The 16,840-nt window shown below is 33.6% G+C and overlaps 1 protein-coding gene across 49 annotated transcripts in view; it reads left to right on the forward strand.

The window, feature by feature from the left end:
* RIMS2 (regulating synaptic membrane exocytosis 2) overlaps positions 1–16,840 on the forward strand; it is a 469,796-nt gene that overhangs the window by 308,480 nt on the left and 144,476 nt on the right. The window lies entirely within an intron of this gene.

Raw genomic sequence — 16,840 nt, forward strand, 5'->3', positions numbered from 1 at the left:
TTCCAAAGAGTGAGCAGAGCTGTAGCAATCTCTATGAATTTTAATCATATACAAAAGAATTGCAGGCAATAGGTGGCTAATGTCGTTAATTTTTCTGGATTAATTTTGGTAGAGCCTTTGTGACATAAAAAAAAAAAAAGTATTGATAAGTTCTTTCTCACCTCATTGTCTTCAGGTGAGAAAATTGAAAGATTTTTACCATTAATTTTGAATTTTTTCCCACTTTTTATAGACCAAGATGAAAACCAGCACATTATAATCAGAGAGTTATGATTGTTAGATATTGTCCCATTTCATAATTACATATGGCAAGGAGTAATACAGATTTATTTAATAATCTTATTGAGTGCTGTGTGACTAGTATTTGAAGTTAATAGCTTCAGATTGTTATTGCAGGCTATTCTTCAAGTGACATCAAAGCACAAAATTGGTGTTGCTAACTGTAATACAAAGAATTAAGGAAATCAGTGACTTTTTGCTAGCAATGTTGAACAGAAAAGGTGAATATGTCTTAAAAGAACATTAATGTGGTGGACAATGGTTGTAAGGAATGTAAGATAAAAACCAAAAAAGATAATTAATTGTTCCTTATTAGGTATGTTAGAAAAAAGAATACCAAAAGAAAACAAACAAACAAACAACATCAACAACAAAAAACACACAAAAAACCTATTCAAGTGTTTTACAATTTGTTTGGCCAAAAAAGTTCAAAGGGGAAAAAAAAAATAAGATATTGAAAAGGAATCAAGTATTCATCATCGAGAATGTTAATGGTATACAAGTATAATAGATCATAGACATGCCTCATTTTTACGTTAAACTATTTGATATTTCTGTTTATGTTATAGAAAAGAACAATGCTATTTTTAGCTCATGAGGCTATTATTTTCATACAGAAGACAATAACTTAAGGTTTCTGAGCTCTTTCCCTAAAAGAAAAGTGCAGAATGCTTTTGAGATAATATTATGTTGGATTTTAGACTGGTCATCCTTGAAATAAGATATAAACTTATCCTTAGAGCCTATATATGCCTTATGGCAGGGGTGTCAAACTCATTTTCACATTTATACAGTCCTAAAATTACATTTGGCCCTTTGAAGGCAACTGTGAGGCTGATGTGGCCCCTACTGAAAATAAGTTTGACACCCCTGCCTTATGGAGTGCTCCTGGGTTTGTTCACTGTGCGAGTTTGCTTGTTGTCTCCCAGATAAGTGCATAGCAGTGAAAGGCAGCCTGAAGTGCAGCAGCACAATCTTTCCCCATTACTTCAGTCAAATAACCCCTAGTGGACTGGCTTGGCTTAGAGAGAGAGAATTGATTTTTTAGAACATGTCAGAAAAACAATATCAGAAAGTTTTTGGTGATGAGGTTATTGCATTTACACATGACCATTTTAGATGAAGAGATATGTGTTTGGTAGGTGTACTCTGAATCTCTGAACAGAGGTTCATGTGTTGGTACATGGTGAGTGGTTCCCTGTGTAATTAGGTTAGTGACTAGTTACGCCTCTATTGCAACATGCAGTCTCTGAAGCCTGTTTGTCTTAGGCAACACTGAAGAGAATAGATAAATACTGATAAATACTATTTCCAACCACTATCAGGTTTTATATTCATTTTTAGTTTGACAGTGGTTTTATGAATTGACAGATTATTAGATTTCAAATTTTGTTACTTCATATTTGTGATGCTGTGTTACATAACAAAAAAAAAAAGGTGCATACACATGTGCTAAAGGAACTCTTTAACGGTATTGATACTGAAAACTGCTGGAACTGGAGGCCGTTTGGATAGGAGGAAAAAATGAACCTTTGTGTATGCTTATAATCTCTCTATTTGTCATCCTTGTTTTGTTCCACATTTACCTCTGAAAAAACCCACACTTTGCTTTCACATGGCTCTGATGGTTTGCTGTTTCTGCGGTCCATTTATTCCTTGGAGCTGTTTGCAAAAAAAGAGACTTTGAAAAAGTACTTTCTTCAGACATGCTCAGTTAAAATATGACTGAGAATATGAGTAAGAACATTCTTTCCTTCCTTCTCTTCATAATTCAACATAAAGTTCTCTAAGGTATATGGCACTAAGGAGTTAGCTGAAACCACATACAGAAATGTCTAATGACTTCAATTCTAATAGCAACATAAACATACCTTCAAAACTGCATCATTAGAAGTGAAAATCAAATTATTAAAAAAAAAGCTGAAAGATTTTTTGAAAATTTCATTTGAGATAATTTAAATTTCAAACAACAGGCCTTTAAATATGTCAAATGTTGCTGGCAAATCACATACTGATCTTTGTTGGTAGGGTAGAGTCACAGTTAAAATTTATATCTATTGTTCTATTATCAAAAATGTACCGTGTATACTGGTAACTCAAAGTGGGAAATCAAGTTAATTTCTTACCAATATATTTAAAATAGATGTACTAATTAATTTTGTCAAAATGTAAGGAGTTTTTTTGCAAGTACCCACATTCTTTATGAAATAGCCTATATTTGTAATGGTAAGAAATATGAATGCTTATGACCTAATATAATTCCAAGTTCCATAAGATCTTTTGTCTATAATGGGAAACTGAAATGATCAAATTGTAGAGAAAAAATTGGAAACAGCCAGATTTGACCTCAGAGTTTTATATTTAAGCTATCAACATAATTAGGTGAATTAGAACCTTAGCATAGTTCCAAAAACAAGATATCTGCCAAAACTAAATTATGTATTAATTTCTGAAATATGTATCAGCAGTTAACAACAAACACTAAGACAGTGTAAGGAAATTCTACATAGAAAACATTCTACCACAGAGCACATTAACTCCTGCTTTGTTCAGATGGGAATCTAAACTTTTAGAACTGTATCGCTGGTCTCACTTGTTTGGAAAAAGTAACTGGTTGTAGCAGTTGCTTTGTTGGAATGAGTAATCTGCCAACGGAAAGTGTAGCATATCTTTTCTCTGAAGCCACACCATTTTATGAGTTCCAGCCTCCTCTTCCCTTGAACAATTCTGCATTCAATCTTGCAATCCTAATTTGATCCCACACCCGGTTTTTACTTCATTTCTTCCTACAGTACTTATGCTAATTTTCATACACCAGCCCTCTCTCTTCTACCACTTTCAATATCTCTTTTTCCCCTGTATTTCCGACTAATTGACCCAAAGAACCACTTGCTTCTTACTCTGTGGTCTGAATAAACTAATTCCCATTTTGTTCATATTGCTAGATTTTCAGAAAATCGTCACTTTAAGAGTTTGGGAGGATTTGGTTAAGGGTAAATTCATACCAGTAAAGATTTTTTTTTTTTCCACTCTTTAATAATTTCATACTTGTCATACATTTTATTTGCTATTTCATTTTTAAAAAGTGTAAAACAGTGTTACTAAAAATGGATGATCGTAGTGTTGCCAATTATACAATGTATTACTTAAATTACAATCAGATAATATACTGGAAAAAGCTGACTATCAGAATAGATAAACAGTAATACAATGGTAGAAGTTTCTTGTGTCAACTGAGTTTGATTCATGCAGGCTCTAACAGTGGAACAGAATGTCTTGTTTTGCATTCTGAATTATTTACAGGTATTCCAATAAGCACAAGATTGTCAGAATGTAATAAATAGTACTCCAGCACTTCATCCTTTCCACAGAAATACTTGGGAGTCAGCTTCCCACTTTGATAGGGAAGCTGAAGTGTTAATCAAGTTGTGGGACCTGGTCACAGAGAATGAAAATTGAATATGTTATCTTCTAATGCCTCATCTTTACTATTGAATAAAATATCCCAGGAAGTAAAGACCAGGTTAAACTCCAGGTTCCACAACAAGAAGAATAGAAAGGTTTGCCATGGACAGGTCAAGTGAGGCACTCTGTGTGTATGTTCTCAAGTGTGCTTCTGAGATCATTCTCTTACACCAGGCCTGGTCCTGGATCCTAAGTACCTACAATTAGGCAATCATTGATCACTGAATTACTGATCTCTGTTTTGTTACCCTCGTGGTTCGTTGAATTTTTAGGAAGGTGAAAGAAAATGGACAAATAGGTGAGCAACCAGAAAATTTTAAGTCGTCATTTTCTGTTCTCTTAAAAAAAAGGAAGTTATCACGCTTGCCTATGTGTCTGGAATCTTCTTGTGAGGATAGTGGCAATCTGTTTTCCCTGATGCTGGGGTGGGTGGGATGTATGTGTGTCTCTGTGTGTGCATTAATCATCACATTGTAAAACCAATAGTTTGGTATTTCAATATAAGTTTCTATCTATGCTATCTGTAAGAAATTACGTAATGTTTCAGAAATCTGTGAGGATACAGACTAATATTTTCATTTTGCCATACCCTCATTTGATATACTTTTGCCTTCGACTACTATAATGTAGCAAATAAAGAAGGTGTGATAAAATGCTAGAAATCTAAATGAAGGTTACAAAAAAGAAAGTATCTTGGAGATATTTTGTCTTTTTTAAAATCTGCTATATTTAAACCTTATCCATCTCTCCATGGTCTTTCAAGCATTCCCATCTACATCTGCATATAAGATCATGGTTTTCATGACTGTCTCACAAGACTTGTTTATTTTAGATACAGATCTGGAACTTTTCTGGAGTTCTTTTGCATTTAGGTGATGCAAATCTTAATGGATTTATTACATTGTGATTTATTTTCATTATGATTTTGTCTTGTTTAGACTGGCTATTAGCTAAATGAAAATTGTGCATGTTTCAGTTTTGGACAGTGAGCATTAGGTATGTCATAGGCATTTTTGGTGTCAGCATATTTATAAAAACATAAATAAGTGATTTTAAGCTAAATAAGTAAAGTATTAATAATAAAGAAACAAATAGCAGAGTACTGACTGTTTGCTCAGAAGACAGATGGCATTTAAGCCTTTTGTTCTGCATGTCGAGGTACATAAAGCACATAAAAATATGCTGCTTCCTAATGTACATACATGTGATTTCAGGCATTCTCTCTTCCATGTGTATATGGCATGCACCTTTCCTTTCTGTTTTTACCAACCATGCATTTTTAATGAAAAATCTTACTGTTCTTCAACAGAAACCCTTTCCAGGCAGAGAGACACTTGCTTACATTAATTATATCCCTGTAACAATTAATATTGTAGTTAGAGATATTATGAAAATGTACAAACATTATTCGGTTATATATTCGTGTTTTAAGATTAATGTGTTGTACTATAGTACTCTAGTACTCTGTGTTAATTCATGTTTGGAACTGATTTTTCTTCTGAATTAGTTCAGACGTAATCTTCTCACTTTTTACATTGCACTCATAAGAACATTTTATAGTGGGTTACTATCTATTATGAGTTAGATCGCATGGATGACATGGGCTCTAAAGAATATGGGAAAGTATAAATATCTGGTATTTTCGGAGGATCAGGCAAAGTATAAGCTAAGGATTACTTCACTTCTCTATAGAGACAAGCAAAATTATGGGTGATAAGGAAGCATATTACAAACTTGTTAAAAGTTATTATCAAATGGCATAAGACATTGTATATAAAAGCCAGCTTGCTGTGATTCTTAACTCCTGAATTTAAGGAAAAAAAAAAATAAAGGTGGAACTGCCTGCCATACATTCACAAGCAAAAGTCTCAGAACTTGCTAAGAACACTAGAACTCCAGGTTTCTAGAAGTGTTAGGACAAAACCTGAAACTATTGAAACCAGATGTTGGGCACTTTAAATAGTTTAATGGGCATTTAAAAAGTAGTTAGGACTCAAATCCTGATCAGAGCATTAGCTGATGATGTTCTATTCACATACAAGTAAGTGAATGGAACAGTCTGGGGTGTTCCTTCTTACCAACAGTAAGTTAAACTGCTTGCAAATGGCAGTTGCATTCCCATAAAATCCATGTTTTGCAATGCATTCAGCTTGAAATCCTAGTTTTGTTTAAAGCTTTACTTTTTAAAAACTAGTTGATTATATTATATTTATTTGCTGTCTTGTGTTTTTGAAAGACCATCAAGAAAACTTGTCAGTAATTCACTGGGAGATAAAAGGGGAGGTGAAAGTGGATTCTTAAAATGTCATCTACCAGCTGGAAGCACTTAATTACTTATTAATACTAATGTAATATTTGCAAGAGCTTTGTGGTGTTAATTCCAGGGTTACATGTAAATAATTTGAGGGCACATTCATGTGGGCATAGCCTGAGAATGTCACCATGTTGTGTGGTGTAAGCTGGTATGCAGTTGCTTGCTGTCATCACACATCATAGCTGCTGTGGGGTATACTCCTACATTTTCATTTAATTGTTTTTCCTGTAGGTGTGCATATATTCTACAGCAAATTTGAAGAACATAATGAAATAGTTTTTTAATGCTTCTGGGCAGCATGCTGACTGCCAGACTGTTACGGGTAGACTGCTTTTGGTATTTGGGTCTGTGCATTAGTTTTAGAAACCTAACTCTTTTTGCAGCCTGAAGTGTAGCTCTGTGGTTATTTTCTCATTTGTTAGTCCTTCCTAGGACCTCATCTTCAAACTTTCAGCATACCATGTCAAACTGGGCCCTGCCAAATGGCTCCTTATTCTTGTAACAAATGGCAAAGTTTAAATTGCATAATCCAGGACTTAAGTTAGAAGCTTTTTATAGTGGTGACTATGCTTTTGCATTTATTTGACAAGAAGTAAGCACAAAGATCTCTTGTACTTTATATAATTAACATAATATGCTTATAAATAATATTTATATGTATTGTGTGATATATGTAATATTTATAAATATCCACATGCAAATGGGGAAAAGATCATAAGTGTAGGTAGGATAGCTACCTGTAAAAATGTGTTTGATTACTAGAAAGAAATTAATTATAAGCAAATTAAGACACGATGGATAAAAGTGAAGGGTAAGCCTGTGGTTTGGTGGTGAAATCGGTTTACACATCCAATGCAGACTTTTGTGATTAGACATTGCTTTAAAACAGGCCAACTTCAGAGGAGCTGTAGACCGGGGATTCCTTTGCATTGTAATAATTCCTTGTAAATTGCATCAAAAAACTATTTTCAAAACAAATTTTCCTCTACCATGTGCATATATTTATACTAAAAGAGAAATAGCATTCTTGTACTTTTTTATAATTGGAAAAGATATAGTGTTGTAACCAATATAAGTATATCAAAATATATACATTTTGACATATTTTCAAAATACAAATAAAATATAAATATCTTGTTTTTATTATTTTGAAATGCATGCATTTGTTTTTTGGCATATTCTGTTACAGGTATGATAAGTATTAGGAAAACAAACTCAGTAATGGGAAAGCTCTGCAGCTTTGTGAGGGCAGTTTTCCCGATGGTGGTAGCCTTTCAGACAGATTAGGTAAACCTCTGCCATAGATATTATTCATACTGAAGTTATCACTGCCTTCAAGGAAGGGAAGAGGCAATCTGGCTTCTTGACATTGTTTTTGAACAGAGATTTATACATTTTTTCATCCTAACTGAACTAATGTAGAAAATCCCAAATTTTAGCTATCCATTTAATCTGTAGTCTCCTGCAGGCTTCTTAGAACAAATATGTGAATCATCTAGATAATTTTACCTTTAGAGCTGTTTCCAATTTTGATAATTTCAGTACTCTGTGCAATACTTTTGTAGCTCTTATATTATCAGATTTTTATGTCTTTTATTTTGTTATGTGTATCATTCCTTTCCCATCTTATTGTCTCATATTTCTATTTTTCTTTCTGCCATCTACTCAGTCATTATGTTACTTTACCTCGTTCCCGGTACACCCAGTCCACAGATCACCATTACAGAGATGCCAGGTATATGTTTTCCCTCTGTGTGACTCTGTGTGGATAATGCATGTACTTCTATGTACCTGCATGTCCACTTCTGGTTTTATTAGTCTGTGTATAGTGGTAAAAAACTTAGAAGTGTTGAGTTAATGTCAGCATTAGCTTTCTTACTATAGCATGTAGACAATCACTAGATAAGTTTTTGTATGTTTAACTTTTTAAACTTTTTATCACTGCAAGTAGTCTACAATTGGTGGTGCAGGAAGATGATGCTATCTTTACATTATCCTAATGTCTTTTTAAAAGTCAATAGAGAAAATTATTGAAATCCAAACCCACAAATACCTGCTATCAGTGTGATTTACATATAAAGAATGTCATACATACATGACTGTGTTAAAGGTTCCAATAGACGAAACCAGAGTGTGATACCTTTTTCATAGTCTCAGCTGCAGGCCAATATATCTTAATTTTTAAAAGTAGCTCTGTAAAATTCCCCAAAGTTCCAGCTGAGTTTTGTCTTAGTGTTTTGTTCTGTTGCTGGCATTGCTTGCTTTTCATGTTGTTTTGTCCTCATTTCATCTTTGTGTTGCTTTTCATTGTACTCACCCTTTATGTTTTGGCAGCCAGGATCACCCAATGTATCCTCTATTTTGTGAAGATGCAATCAGATTACTTCGCTCCCGTAAGATGTGCCGTACCTATTCTGAGGGTGCTTACTATGATCATGAGAGGTATAATTGATGTGGAGCATATTGTTAGCTCTGCCACTTATACTTTGGCAGTACTGTGTTTGGTTTCCAAACTGCAAATGGGATCTGTGTTTAAAGTGAACACATACAGTGAACATTTTTTATTATACTCTGTGAGTATGTATGTGTCTAAAATTGACTACTCAGGACTATGGTAAATCCCAAGAGAAGCTGAATAGCTTTACAGAAGACAGTTCATAAATTAGGTTACATGGATATTATGTATAAGTGTCTTTGTATAACACTTATTTTACTGGAATTTTCCGAGGGCTTATAATATCTATTATTCTCTTTGAAATAATGAGGAAAAGCTAATCTACTTCAAAGTATACAGAAATAGAGTCTTTCTGAAAGCTCATATGTTTCTTAACTGAAAAACAGAGTGAAAACTAAAGGTATAAACCTATTTTGTAGTTATTTGTATAGTGCTTATTCTGTAATTTATGAGTACTTGTATATATTCACAATGCCTGTGCATGATTACAGAATATCAGAGTTCCTATTCATGTATGAAATATATGGCAGAGAGAAGTTAAGTCCATAATAATTTCTATGAAATAATTGTGCTTGAAACACAGTGGCTTTTAAGAAGCGTAATAAGACATATTGTGTACTACTGTGATTATGACATTTTCAGAAAATATTGCAAAACAGGAAAAAGTCTATATGGTTGTGTGTGAATAGAAATAAGGATATAAATCTGATAAACTGTGAGCAAATACAAAGGACATGGTGGCTTCAGATCGCAAATGTTGGAATGGCTATAGCTCTGCAAGACAGACGATGCAAAATTTTCCACAGTAGGAACTAAAGAATTCTTCATATTTTAAGTTCATGGCTGCCTTCTGGATATGAGTTCCTCTGAGAAGTTCTTTAAGGTTTGCTCTGGATTCAGATAATATATAACCGTAGTTTTACTAAGTGTAAAACTACTTTTGTGTGCAGAAACAAATAGAATCTGAAACTTCTATAGTATCATAGCAGTATTCCTTCCAAAGAAATATTGCTTTTTAGAAATTCTCCAAAGCTACAGTGTATAGACATTATAATCTTTAGAACTCAGTTAAATCTTTGTTTTGAAAAGATGCTGTTCTACATGAGAACTAATATAAAGAAAGTGTGTAAATAAGTTCAGTCTGCAGGTAGAGCTTTAGTAAGGAGAGGAATGTTTCATTTCTTTTCTGAAAATACGTGATGAAATGTGCTCATAGATCAATAGTTAATTTTTGTATACTGTTTTTTTCCTTAGTTATATACTCACATGTCCATTAGTTTATCTGAACCCATTTCAGATTGCTGGCTGTATCTGTGACTGTTCAGATACTGCAGAAATTTGGAGCTATTTATCAAATTGCCTTAGTTTGAGGATCTTGACTTGCAAATCTAATCTTTGCTTCTACAGAGATTAATTTCTCAAAAATAAAGTAAAATAAATTAAAATACATGGCAAAAGTTACAGTACTGCATAAAGATGAAAAAGCTGGGATTTAAGCAGTGAGATGAAGTAAATATGTTCCAAGCCAATTCCTCCAGGGGTCAGAAAGGAAAATCTGACATGAAGTGGAATATCTCTAGCTCAGTTTTAGAGCAGTATCTTGAGATTCCTTGGATCTAGAAACTGATCCTGGATTTTCCGGTCCTCTTGAATCCAGGCTGCCTGCAGGTAACACTAGTGTTCAAGTTACTTGAGTCACCTTACCAGATAGGAACTACTCTGAGTACCTCAAAGCCACTATAGTTTCTCCTAGTTTTTTACTCTTTTTACCTTTCTGTATTCTGGCAGCAGTTCTCTAGGTATTTAAAGACCATTTAAAGCATAATCTTTATCCAGTTCCTCCTTATCCATTGAAAAACAAGAAGTAATTTCCTCTTCCTTATTTTATTTTGTTGGAAATATGTGAAAAACTACTATTAAAACAATATTTCCTCATTATCTTTACCCATTTTCCCAGTTTAATTCTTACCTTAAATTACATTGTTTCTGTAGATCAAAGTGTCAGTCCCATCTTCTGAGTTCCATCTACTTAATCAATGTCTTGTTGATATCAAGCAGCCACCTCTCTACCTGTCTTTCACTTTATTAAGCATGTGAAATAAGTTTCCAGTTTCCATTATTCATCAAAATAGCAAACATTGTTCTGCACAGTCCAGCATTCAGGGAAGAGTCATCTTGGACTTTGTATCTTATGTCACTGTGAATCCACCAGTGTGGGTGTCCTGTGGGCAAATATGACATACAGGTACCTCAGTAAAAATTACTTGCCTTTGTTATTATTCATGGCTCCTTTCATTGCTTGTCTTGTAGACATTCACAGCCAGCTCATTAACTCTTGTGGTCTCTTCTAGCAGTTTCTTCTCTTTTTTTTCCCCCACAGAGTGACTTCTTCATTCTCTCTCATCTTTGCTGAAATTTGTTTCAGCTACTGCTTATCAGATTTGATAGTCTTTAGTTCATTAGTTCTAGGACACATTAACATTATCAAAACCCTTAATTTCTGAGTACATTCTTAGGCTATGGCACTTGTCATTTTATCTTTGTGATAGTTTTTTTAGAAGAAGTCCAACTGTTTCCCTCCTAACAGAAGTGGAGGCTGCTGTGACAAGATACTCTGGCTTATGCCTGAGACAGACAGTAGGCACATGTGCAGCTTCATGACTTCAGTGCCCTTTGGACCCTGCTCTTTCTCAAGACTGTCCTGCTGCTCAGTACCCCGCATCAGTTTTCGTTGACTCTTTAATGTGATAATCACCATGGTAGCACTACTCAGATTGAACATATATAAGACATTGTGGCTGGACATATAGAGCTTTACTTATGCTTTTATTTATATGGCCCAATTCACAGTTCTATTGAGTTATACAGGTTAGTTCATAATTTCACCTTAATCCATTTTACATTGGCTGACATACTCATGATCTCAATGACAGGGCAACGTTCTCAAGATTTTTATCCCAGTTGGTTTTAAAATTAAAATATTAGTAGTCTCTCCCAAATAAAAATCTGCTGGAAACATCACTGAACAGAATTCTTTCTCAGCTTACCTTTCTCAGAGCTCAGCTTTGTCACTGAGAACAACACTGTATGTGCTATTTTCATGTAGCCTGTGAAGTTAATGTTTAGAAGGCAATAAAAGCTGATTTGTGCACATTTTGTGCAGGATGAAAGGTTTATTTCAGGCAGAATTTCTGTTGCTTCACTTGAGAAAACAAACTTTTGGTTCCATTTTGTTTTCTGGCTTCCGTTTTACCACTCAGACATTTTCTAACATCCATATGATCTTTTTGGTGAAATTTCTCAGTTGCTCAAATACTGTTTTCCTATTGATGTAATTTTTCACTCTTATGAAATATGTTTGTATTGGTCAAGTGTTCTTAACATATTGTTAATTATTTCTGAATAGAATTTTAAAGTAGAAGTGTAAAATGACATGTATATGAAAATATATGTTCAGGAGATACTGCTGAACTGTAGATAAATGTACCCTATGTTCATCACTATGCTATTAGTACAGTGAGGTAAAACATTATGAAAGAAGCACCCTTTAAAATGTCTGAAATATCTGTGCTGTTTATTCCATATTCAGGAGGACTAGGCAGGAGAGAAGAGTGCCTAATTCATATTATGACGACACAACCTATAGTCCTGAAAGGTATTTTAATTTATATAGTAAAAATAGATAAAGTTGAGTAATACATTTTTTCCGAAGCATAGTCTAGAATTTTTAATTGGCCTAGACTAATTATATTTAAATTTACAGTGCACTTTATGCAGTATTTCTCTAAATACGGAACAACTAATCTCCATAGTTTTAAGTACCTCATTTTCTTTTAGCTCTTCATTAACTTGACATTGGATTTTTTTTAAGCATAATTTTTGAAAATTTTTTATTCATTAGATGTGGGAGGAAAACCGAATAGAGCAGAGGAGAGCTAGGTACAATTGAAAGTCTTTTCCCCACTTAACTGCAGCATATTACCAATGACTAACCTTTTCAGTCACTAGGAGTGATTACAGGACAATTTAGAATCTTTAATTTCGTTCTTTAATACCCTGAATCATTTAAGAAGCTCCTCAGCTTTTGACATGTTACTGCCCATATTGACTTAAAGATGACTAAAAAAATGCCTTCAAATTGATTTTGGGTGCTTGCTGTGCTGGTACCAAAAGTACTACTGTTCCTCCTAAATTTTGGTATGCAAATGGTGCATGACAGTGAACATCTTATAACTAAAATTGGACACATAATCTAAAAACTTTTGGAGTGTCTCTGGAAATAGTTATTTGATAAGAGCATTTCATGTTTAAAGAGCTAGGTAAGGTCCAGAAAGAAGGAAGTGTGCAGAAAGAAGCAATTTTATGTTCTTCTCCTTTTGCACAATTAGACCTTTTATATTTCTCTGTTCATTTTTAAGTCAGTATCTGATTTTTGTCTACAGTACAAGAGCAGGAAAGCAGAGATTATTTTCTAACTAATGGCAAGAAATTTTGTTTTAATTTCCTTATTATGAATAAATACAGTCATTAAAAAAATAAAGTGCACTGAAATTTTAAAGGTGTGTTTATATATTTATGATGTCTATAATACAATACTTTTACAGAAGAATCTTATCTAAAGTACTGGCCAACTGAAGAGACTGGCTTTAGTTTTAAGGATGCGAATGGTCAGGGCAAGTGTAAAGATATATTTGTCATTCTCAAACTGTATTCTAATTTACATTAAACAAAATTTAAATCTAATTTAAAATTAGATTAAACTTAAGTAACTTTCCTTCAGTCATTTATCTGTCTACATGCAAAAAAAATGCCATTCCCCATACCATCCAATTTGATACAGAAGAAATAAGAGCAGATGAGTGACATTAACATCTACTGCACTCCATAGGGTCTTCCCTCAGCCTAATGATGATGACATGTGGGGTCATTTAGTTTGTAAACTTATTGAAAAATTTCAGATTGGGAAATCTGAGAATTTTGAAAAATATGGAGTTATGCAAAAAATGCTTTATGCATCCTGCCATAATTCCTGGGAAGGGGCTGATGAAAATCCTTGGATAAATATATCCAAGCCAGTAAAAAGTTAATTCTGCAGACCTTGGCTAGGATTTTCAGTACAGCCAAAGGAAGAATTATAGTCAAGTTGATAATAAGGTGGTCCCTTGATCTTTTCTGAAAATCCCTGCCTTGCTTCTCACTCACTGTCATGTGGAAATAGTTGAGCAGTGAAACTATTGCAGTTCCAAGGCTTCACCCATGCAGGATCCTGAAAATCTGGAACTGCAGAGATCCTGTTGAAATCCCTTAACCAAATTTTGGATGATTTGCATGGATTCTTAACATATTGGAGTAACAGCACAGAAGGAGTTTATCCCCTGGTTTCTGGAATGAAAGCAGATTTTTTTGTCTATTTATTTTCTCCATGGTTCTGCTTAAGATAAAATATTTCTACATCTGCTTTATGTTGTCTTCAACTGATTTACTGAAATGATGCTGCAAATGTTTAGGTAGCCCATGTTCAGTATGTGGAAGAATAATACAGGTATAAAATGTAACTAGTTTTCATTGTTTGATCTGAGTTTTCTTCTGCATCTTAAATAACTGTAAAAACTAACCACCCTATCAAACAGAAAAACAAGAAGTTAGATACTTGAAGTTAAAAGCAGTATTTTTGTTAATATTAAATCTATCTCCACAATTATTTTTAAATCATTCCACAAACTCAGTAACAATTGAAAATATGAAGACTTTGTATAAGTAAAGGTAAGGGAACAGTTAGTCTGTATGGAACTGAAATTTATGGCTAAACTGCTGAGAAGAATAAAGGAGAAATGTATTAAAAATTATATAAGGAAAAAATAAACAGAAATTGCTTGGGTTTTAATTTAAAAAGATACGATTTTCTTCATACCTAAGAGAAAGAACAAAATTTACAAAAAGATTTGGACACATTTGAAAAGCTTTAAATTGTATTGAGAAGCGGTTGTGTCATATGAGAGTGTTATTAATAATACATGTTTCTTTATAACACTTCTTTATTTTAACTGCATTGTAAAGGTGGTACAATGGTGCAAGTTCATGGGCAGATCATGTAGTCAATGGTTCAGCTGAAAACTATGGGTAAGTAAAGAGTGTAGTGTTACAGATACAGCTAAAATGTATTTCTAATCTTTATCATAAGAGTTCATTTTTAACTATGCCAAAGTTATTCCTAATGAGTGTATTTTTCTTTATGCCTATCTTTCTTGACTCAGAACTGAGGCTCATTTATGTGCTTCTCTTTTTTCCACAATTAAGATGTTTTATTTAGTCACAAATAGAAAAAGAACATTAGTTTGAACTATTTTTAAAACATGTTCTCACTGTTCAGGGCCATTTTATTGGAAAAAGGCTTTTGACTGATGATATCTGCCTGCATTCACAGACACAGAATGTGTCTTTGAGATCTAATACTTTTTAGTTTTAGAAGAAATCCCAGTTCTAACTGTCTAATCTACCTTCCTGTGTGATAGATGCATAACCCATGCAAGGTGCTGTGTCCCTTACAATCCTCAGTTCTTCCCAGCTGCACTTGTCTCCTGATCAAGGGAGCATATGGATTTTCTTTGCTGTTAGTTATTTAACTTTACTGATTCCCCCTCATTTTCTTCTTGAGCTTGCAGCATTTTTCTTCTTTATTTTTGCTTATTTCTTTTATTAATGTGCACAAAGCTTGCTTCTTTCTGCCCTTCCCTATCTTTTAAGTAGGAGCTGGACTATGCCAGTGGAATATTTTAGCTAAGTAAAACAAATATATGGCATGGGTCCAAAATGCTGGTAAATCTTGAAGTTCTTAAGTGAAACTCCTGCAGAGTTACCAGGAACTTTTCTTTCATGAAGACCAAGAGTCTCTCAAAAACATTTGTTGTGAAATTATACAAAATAATATTATAGTTTGGCTTCTCAAATGCTATAATTTCTCTGTACAAATATTTACTAACATGTAAATTGTGCATTAATATTGAATTAATTACTTATTAGTAAATTAATTACTGAAGATACTTTGAATTTTGTGTTTCTCTTTATTCTTTTGCGGTGACACAAGTCAATAGATCTCTCTGGAGAAATAGTTCTGTATCTAAAACAAATCACTGGAAGGCTATTAGACTATACTCAGCTGAATATAAAAAATCATATGAAATGTTACTATATATTGAAAATAGAAGATAGATATGTATATGTAAGGGATTAGTCACAGTTCACCTGTAGTCCTAGGGCCATTTAAATAAAATTGTGATTCATATTTGTCATGTATATGTTGACTAATACAGGAATGCTGTTTAAGAAAGTCCAAGACTGAAGGAGAACATAAGTGACTTTGTCAACTTGAAACTAAAAAAATCTGATAAAAAAAATAATCCTTCAATATTTTAATGCGAATTTCTCTCTTCTCTAGAGAGAAGAGGTTTGTAAGGGTCTTTTTTCTCACCATGAGTGCAGCCACAGAGACTTACTTGAGACCATATTTCTTCCCTAGCTTTTTGAGTCAGTGGGCCACTGCTTGCTGGCTCTTCAATTTTAAGTGTTTGAAGTATACACTTAATCTGTGCTTATGGCAAAGACCATGCATATCGGTTCTTCTAGGAAGGTGCACAAGCATGCTGAAAGTGGACAGCATTTGAAGAAGCCTGGAAAGTGCTTAGAGTAAACAAAGCTTTTGTATTTGCTTTTGATGGTCCATTAAATAGTTCTTCTTTACTTAATTTGTCCTATATTTAGTACTGTATAGATGCTAATGTATGCAAATATATGAGGGAGAAAAAATACTGTAATTTGAAAAATAATCTTATTTGTTAGTACTCTCTGTCCCCATTTAAATTTGTGGAATAAGAAATAAAATATAAGAACTTTTGTTGTCAACCAATATGACTCTTAGGTTGACCGTAAGGCATAGAACGTGCTTTAAAAGAATGAAAGCTACTTAAATGGGTCAAAATCTGTTCAGATCAGTGGATTTATAGAATGCTTTTAACAGAAACCTTATGCTATTTTTCTCATTTGTAATTTAAGAGCTGAAAGGATAATAAAGTCTCACATAACTGCTTATCTTGAAATGTTCTGATTGCAATCCTGCCTTCCTCAAGTGGCAGAACTCTTCTTGACTTCAGTGAAGTTAGAATTACAGTTCTGTTGCCAAAAGTTAAGAAGGCAGAAAAACATGTATTTGCAGTATTAAACCATTTGTGATATTTTATTAATTAAATGGCTGCCATATTAGTGGTCTTTTAAAATGTTATTGCAAAAAAAGAGGCCAACTAAATACAGTGTGCCATGTACAAATGAAGTTT

Source organism: Columba livia, chromosome 2 (genome assembly GCF_036013475.1).
Source record: "Columba livia isolate bColLiv1 breed racing homer chromosome 2, bColLiv1.pat.W.v2, whole genome shotgun sequence".
In the NCBI taxonomy this organism is placed as follows: domain Eukaryota; kingdom Metazoa; phylum Chordata; class Aves; order Columbiformes; family Columbidae; genus Columba; species Columba livia.